This window comes from Myotis brandtii, unplaced genomic scaffold (genome assembly GCF_000412655.1).
Source record: "Myotis brandtii unplaced genomic scaffold, ASM41265v1 scaffold192, whole genome shotgun sequence".
Lineage (NCBI taxonomy): Eukaryota > Metazoa > Chordata > Mammalia > Chiroptera > Vespertilionidae > Myotis > Myotis brandtii.
In genome coordinates, this window is record NW_005357159.1 from 1,509,215 (window position 1) to 1,515,500 (window position 6,286).

The 6,286-nt window shown below is 45.1% G+C and overlaps 1 pseudogene; it reads right to left on the bottom strand.

Moving 5' to 3' along the window:
• The window catches only part of LOC102244711, a 3,258-nt pseudogene extending 1,752 nt beyond the window's left edge, over positions 1-1,506 (bottom strand).
• Positions 1,507-6,286: the final 4,780 nt, after the last annotated feature.

A 6,286-nucleotide genomic window follows, 5' to 3' on the forward strand; every position in this document is an offset into this window, starting at 1 on the left:
TATTGTCCTGTTACATCTGTATTTATACCAGTTGATTTTAATCCTATCCATTCTATTCCAAAGGTTAGGGCGTTTCTTATCTCCATTCCAAGGTTACTCTATTGTTCTATTAAGCTACAAGGAAGTAACTGAAGGAGATTATCCTAAGTAAAGATTATGTAGCTTAAGTGTGATTATTCATAGTTAAAGTGATTAACTACCCGCCTGGCACTTAGTTAAGGGGTTTTATTCCCTCCCTAACTCCAGGGAAAAATCCTCACCTGGGGAAACAACCTTTCTCGGGGAGGTGGTCCTGTTTAAAACACATAGCGTTAAGAGGGGGAGCAAACATATGCCACACACGCCAGGTCCCCCAAAACACAAGCTGTGCAGATGTCTCCTCCCCGCAGCGACTGCGCCAAGCAGCAAGGGTGGACAGGCTTCTGGCAAATTCCCCCATCTTCACTTTCTAAATGACAGCGCGTGCAAATCAGCGGCCACTCCCCAGACTGGGCCGTTCAAGATTCGGAAGAAGACCCGCTTGTGACGCCACCAACAGGTCAGTCCGAGGCCCAACCCCACATCAGCGCCCGAACAAGGACCCCTAGGTAAGCCCCCCATTCCCCTAGGTAAGCCCCACTCTTGGGACAGATAGGACTCCACCGTAGGAAGAGGGTGGTTAGTCTTCGCTGACTCCGTCCACACCTTTGGGAACCCCTGGAACAGGATTCCCCTAGGTAAGCCCCCGCATTGAGAACCCCCACACTTGGGACGGATAGGACTCCACCAGGGTGCTGCAGACCCCCCTATAGAGAATAAGTAGGGTAACAAGGTGGATAGTACAGAACTTAGATTGAGAAGATGTGCCATACTGAGTCTAAAGAAAAAAAGACTCTGTATTGATCTTTTAACAGATGTGGGGAGCCGATATAGGGTTAAGCCTCGGACTGACCTGCCGGCAAAGTCACAAACAAGTCTTCTTCCGAGTCCCAAACAACCCAATCCGAGAGGAGGCCGCCGATCCACACGCGCTGTCATTCAAAAAACAAAAATGGGGGAATTTGCCGGGAGCCGGTCCACCCCCGCCGCCCGACACAGTCGCCACAGGGAAGAAACATCCGCACAGCCCATGCTTCAAGGGACCTGGCACATGCCCGCTCCCCCTCCCAACGCCATGTCTAATTACATATTGTTTTTGTGATTAATCACTATGCTTTAATTATGTTCAATTTGTAACAATGAAATTGGGGGGTCACCACAACATGAGGAACTGTATTAAAGGGTCGAGGCATTAGGAAGGTTGAGAACCACTGATGTAGACCAACCTTGATACAAGGTGGGGACAATTATATATAAGAGTGTGAATACTAGGAGGCAGGGATTATTGGGGGCCATCTTAGAGGCTGGCTACTATACTATCTAAACTTTTATTGCGGGGGGGTGGGCCTCCAGAAAATCTATGTTAACAAAAACATTGAAAGCTGTAAAGAATTTTTGTGAGTTTACTTGAGCCAAACTGTCGACCATTGCCGGGAATCAGAACCTCAGTGGATTGAGATAATGCTCCAGAGAATGGCAATTTCTCATCTATTTTTATGCATTGCAATCAAAGGAGGGGACGTAGATGGGTTACATGAAATCCACTGGTGATAGATTAGAGAGGTGGGAGAAAGCAAAGCCCAGAAACCTCTGGGATTGGATAAGTAAAACAATAGACACATACTTAAGTGGGTACAGGAACAATTAATATGATAACAATGAAGGAATTTGTGGTATCTGTCCTGGCATCCAGGCACATTAGGTTGTGCCCCAAGGGGTCCAGAAAAAGGGAAGTTACAAGTTACCCAGACATTTCAAGGATATGTTATCATAGATGCAAAAAGACAGATAGACTCAGTTAATGTAAAGGTTGACCTTGTCAGTGAAGATACTGGACTAAGAGGTAACTACCCACCATAACTTCTTTTAGTTAAAGTTTAATTTCAGACCATCCTTTTTTGTTTTTTTTTTAGGTCTTTGAGTTTACAAGACTGCCATGCAGGCTTTCCCTGAGCTTGTCAGGTTAACATGTGGCTTCTTCCGTCCACACCTATCATTTTAAAAAAGATATATTTTATTGATTTTTTTACAGAGAGGAAGGGAAAGGGATAGAGAGTTAGAAACATCGATGAGAGAGAAACATCGATCAGCTGCCTCCTGCACACTCCCTACTGGGGATGTGCCCGCAACCAGGGTACATGCCCTTGACCAGAATCGAACCTGGGACCCTTGAGTCTGCAGGCTGACGCTCTATCCACTGAGCCAAACCGGCTAGGGCAATCATTTTTTTTTAAATAAAAAATTCCATCCAGTACAATTATTAGCTCTAAACGGATTTGATTGAGTACAAGGAAAGAAAGCTAGTTGACCCATTTGGATAACATGAATTTGATTAATTTCATTAGGTTCTCAGGAGTATTTTTTAAAAATATGTTTTTACTGATTTTAGAGAGAGGAAGGGGGAGGGAGAGATAAAAACATCAATGATGAGAGAGAATAATTGATTGGCTTCCTCCTGTACACTCTCTACTGGGGATCAAGCCCACAACCCCAGCAAGTGCCGTGACCAGGAATTGAACTGTGACCTCCTGGTTCATGGGTCAATGCTCAACTATTGAGCCACACCAGAGGGGTGGGTTCTCAGAAGTACTGAATCTTTCAGGTTTTATTTGATTAAAATATCACTGTTTAAAGAATTTTTAACTTTTGCTGGTCAGAGTGAACATTTTCATTTCATCCAAGTACTAACCAGGCCTGATCCTGCTTAGCTTCCAAGATCAGACAAGATCTGATGTATCCAGGGTGGGATGGCTGTAGATTTGAACATTTTAATTTCAGATGTGGATTCTCAAAAAGTTTCAGAAGTTAATGCTAACAAGTAAAGATCCTTTGAAAGTAAGTGGTCCAGTTTAAAGGCATAGGATCCTCTAAGGTTGTCTGAACAGCAAGCTATATTTGGGGATTTGGCATACAGTGGGGCTGTCTTGGATTAGGTCTCAAAATACCTAAAGGATTTCCTTAAACAGGCCCAGTGTCAGACACAACAGGTGTTTTACTTCTAATTTTGGAAGCAGAGGCAGCCAGTTTAAAATGAGGCTGTTATGCACTCATTCAGCAGGAGTGGGGACAATAAGTAATTTTGCCAAGACATCAAGTGTAGGAAAAAACGGAAATGTGTTATTCTTCTCATACTTCTGATAACCACATTTTTACAAGATAACAGAATTTTGATGAATTCTGATAAAGGCCTCTGTTTTCTCAGTATTTAACAATTCATTAAAAAATATTGAAAGTAGACTCTAGTGTCTCAGGTTCTATATAAAATACTTATTGAAATAATTATGTCCATTCTTATTTCTATTATACTATTGTCAGTGAATTAATTTATTGCAATGGGCAATAAAGACATTGTAGAATTAAGCATATATTTGGTTTCCTTTTCTTGTCAAAATATTTTAAATGAATTTGGGGGCTTTAGAAGATGGTGACATTACTTTATTAAAAAATATGGAAGCACATTTAAATAAGATTAAAATATAGATAAGCCTTAAAACATAAAATATGCTTGAAACATTATTAGCTACCCCAAATGAAGTTTTTGTGCATATGAATGTGAGCAACCTTTTTATTTGAGTGACTTTAAAAAATTAAAGCAATTGTTATCATGAACTTTTCAATTACAAGACAAGGGTTCATAAACTTTCAAATGTGAAGTCCTTGGAAATGTTTCAAATATATCCTCAAGATATTCAGTGCAATCTTAGCATGATATATACAGTACATTTCCCATAAATACATACTGAATGAGATTAATTTCAGAAATTCTTATTGAAGAAATCCTATATAATAAAAGCCTAATATGCAAATTGTCCCCTTGGGTGGTTGTTTGACTAAGAGACCTGGAGTTTGCTTGCTATGACGTGCACTGATCACCAGGGGGGCGTTGTGGAACATGGCGGGCATCGGAGACTGGCTGAGACCTCTAGCCGGCTACCTGGGGGCGGGGGTGATGGGGATGGAGATGCGGTGAGAATGCAGGGTGTTCGCCGAGCTCCTCTCACTCCCCCTGCTACCCACCTCTGGGACACCAGGACTCGCGCCGAGGAAGCCCCCATGCTCAGGTGCTGGGCGCCTGCAAGGAGCCCACCCGCACCTGCGAGGCCTCTTTTAGATGAGCTGGGCCACAGCCTCTGGGACCACAGGGGCTGGTCGGGCTCCCCGTGGGTTCGCCCAGGAGCTGGTCTGTGAGGCCGGCAGGAAGAGAGTGCGCTGCCTACCCGGATTCCTTGTGGCGCTGCTGGGTGGCCCAGAGGTCCATGCTGCGCCCTGGCTCGTGGCATCTGGCCACACTCACCGCATCTCCACATGGGGACTCGGGCGCCGTGACTCAGGCAGAGGGGGGTGCGCGGGGGCCTAGGGGCCCAGGTGCTTCCCAGGGCCCAGAGGTCAGCTGGGACCTGCCCTTCCATGCCAGACACTCGTGCTTTGATCGCTGGCCAGGCCTAGGGACCACACCTGTGCATGAATTTGGTGCACCGGGCCTCTAGTATTAAAATAAATGTTAAGAAAGGCATGGTTTTCTTTGCATATCAGAAAGTCTGTTGCTTATAAAATGAACACTATAGGATCTACTCACATGAGGAATTCAATATTTAAGCTCTATGGTTCAGATGTTACTTTACTTTGAATTCTTCTGTGGATTTAAAAGGGAAGCTAGCCCTAGCTGGTTTGTCTCAGTGGATAGAGCATCAGCCTGCAGACTGAAGGGTCCCAGGCTTCATTCTGGTCGAGGGCTCATGCCCAGGTTGTGGGCTTGATTCCCAGTAGGGGGCATGCAGGAGGCAGCCAGTCACTGGTTCTCTCATCATTGATGTTTCTATCTCTCTCTCCCTCTCTGAAATCAACAAAAACAAAACAAAAAATCAAACCTATTGGAAAAAAAAAAGGCAAGCTATGTTGTAAGTAATGGCAAACCTCTATAATTCTTTTTGAGTGGAATGAGAAGTGTATGCAATGTAAATATTTTTGAAGAAAAGAAACAGGTTTGACTTGAAACTAGATTTTTCTAAGTGATTCCATAATGTTTATTTCTTTACACCATGTACAAAATTTAATATTGGGACAAGAAACTTTAGGTCACAGTAACTTACATATTCTCTAAAAACAGCACAATTGGAAATAGAATTTTTAAACATTAAGAAATCACATTGAGCCCCGGCTGGTTTGGCTCAGTGGATAGAGGGTCGGCCTGCGTTCTGAAGGGTCCCAGGTTTCATTCCAGTCGAGGGCACATGCCCGGGTTGTGGGATCGATCCGGGGGGTGGGGGGGCAGCGTGCGGGAGGCAGCCGATCAATGATTCTCTCTCATCATTGATGTTTCTATCTCTTTCTCCCTCTCTGAAATCAATAAAATATATTTAAAAAATCATAGAGAAGCTCCAAGGTGAATACACAAACCAGTCACTAATTGCTTGCACCAAAAGCACTGAAAACTAATTTCTAGAGTTTCAGTAATTTGCACTGTACGCCCAGCTCACCCTCTGGCCTGCCTCAGCTCCATCCCAGTTTCTTTGACTACATGTCTAACCTTGCAACACCCCAGCTTCCTTCTCCCCCAACTCCACCTTGGCCTCAGACTGCAGTAAATTTTGCGATTAACCATGTGTGTAAGTAATTAGGACATCAGCTGCTGTTGAATTTTAGCAAAATAAAATCCTGGAGTCACAAAAACATGCTGGGTTCTCAACATAAACTCGTCATTGAACGTCACAGGGTGGGGAGTGGAGCAGGAAGCCTCCAGGCACGACTGGAAGCCGCGGCAAGACCAGCATGTTATCCAGCAACCACATGGTGACATTTTAAAGGAAAAAAACAACCACTAACATTTTTCGGACCATTGACATTTCTTTGCGCTGAGTGCGCAGCTACCGTGGCAGGGGGAACCAGAACGGCTGTGGCAAAGGCTTCTTGCCATAGCGCGTGAGCCGCAGTTGGAATGTCTAATAGGAATCCGCAGTTCGCGGTTGCTCCATGGACAGTCTGTGTCGTCCAACACCGCGCCAGTTCGGCAGGCTTCGCCCGGGAGCTCTATTTTCTGCTTAAGCCCTTAAAGCCACCGCCATGGAAACGCCCGGAGAAGAGGCTGGGGGGAGGGGTGCAGACAGGTGCGCCCTCTGTTTGGGAATACACAAAGGGCCGACCCGGCCGCCGCCGTGTCCCTGGCAACTCCACGCACGCAGGGCGCGCGCACTTCCCGCGGCCACGAGGC